Source organism: Suricata suricatta, chromosome X (assembly GCF_006229205.1).
Source record: "Suricata suricatta isolate VVHF042 chromosome X, meerkat_22Aug2017_6uvM2_HiC, whole genome shotgun sequence".
NCBI lineage: Eukaryota > Metazoa > Chordata > Mammalia > Carnivora > Herpestidae > Suricata > Suricata suricatta.
In genome coordinates this window covers 5945934-5946974 of record NC_043717.1, presented here as the reverse complement: position 1 = coordinate 5946974, position 1041 = coordinate 5945934, and the positions used below count along the sequence as shown (strand labels likewise).

Here is a 1041-nt window from a genome sequence, read left to right as displayed (position 1 = left end):
AAATCACATGTCCGTGGCTTGTCCTGTAGAAGCCAGTACTTTAATTTTCATATGGAAAGTGGAAGACCTCGAATACAAAATCATCATAACGACATCCTCGTGACCTGAAAGTTTGGAATATTCAGAGGAGGCTGAGCCAAACGTGGACTGGACCAGTTAGCACTATTAGCACTAACACCGGGAAACATTCCTAAACGGTGCTGATTTCATCTCCCTACCTGAAGTACGGACGCTACAAATCTAAGGCTCTGCAGCCGCAGGAGCCTCTGGTATGCCTCCTCAAGCAGCAGTTGTAAGAAAGGAAGACAAGGGGCCCCTGGCTGGCTCAGTCCGTGGAGCGTGTGACTCCTGATATTGGGGCCGTGAGTTCAAGCCCCATGGTCGGTGTAGAGATTACTTACAAATATAATCTTAAAAATAAGAAAGGAAGACACAATTTTGTATTCTAGAAAAGATGTAAGAAATCATAATCCAAAGGGAAAGACATCGGAGGCATTAAGAAGTCTGAGAACTAGGGGTAACAGGCTTGCTGAAGAAATAAAATGCAGAGAAAGTGGGGGGAAGCAGTCTCGGGGAGGATCCGTGCTTCTGTGGCTTTTAGCATAATCAAAACCTGCACGGACGGACAGGTGGGCCGGAGGATTTCCGTACGTGTTTTTAGCACAGGGTCTCTGGAATCAGACAACGCTAGGTTCAGGTCTCACTCTGCCACAAACAAATAATGTGACCACAGGCACGGCCCCTAACCCCCCAGGGCCCGTCTCCTCCTGGTGGAAGGGAGAGAACGATCGTAGACCCCTTACAGGCGCCTGGAGGATGGCACAACCTAATGCCCGCGAAGCTCCGAGCACGACGCCCAGCGCACGGGATCTGGAACACACAGGAGCCTACACACATGGACGTGTGTGGACCCCTGCGGCCTCCACACGGGGCAGCGGGCTGCTTACCTGAGAGCACACAGCCTCACGGAGCGCCCGGCGACACGTGTCAGAGCCCAGGGCTCACCGGGCCGCGCTGGGACTTCTGCTCCTTCACACTGAA

General features: G+C 52.4%; 1 long non-coding RNA gene across 1 annotated transcript in view; it reads right to left on the bottom strand.

The window, feature by feature from the left end:
- Window positions 1–10: 10 nt before the first annotated feature.
- Window positions 11–1041, bottom strand: part of LOC115283597 — a 2306-nt gene continuing 1275 nt past the window's right edge. Inside the window, exons 2-3 of the long non-coding RNA XR_003905027.1 lie at window positions 219–1036; window positions 11–104 (exon numbers count right to left, since the gene is read on the bottom strand). This is a non-coding gene — a long non-coding RNA (uncharacterized LOC115283597). The remainder of the gene's footprint in view (window positions 105–218; window positions 1037–1041) is intronic.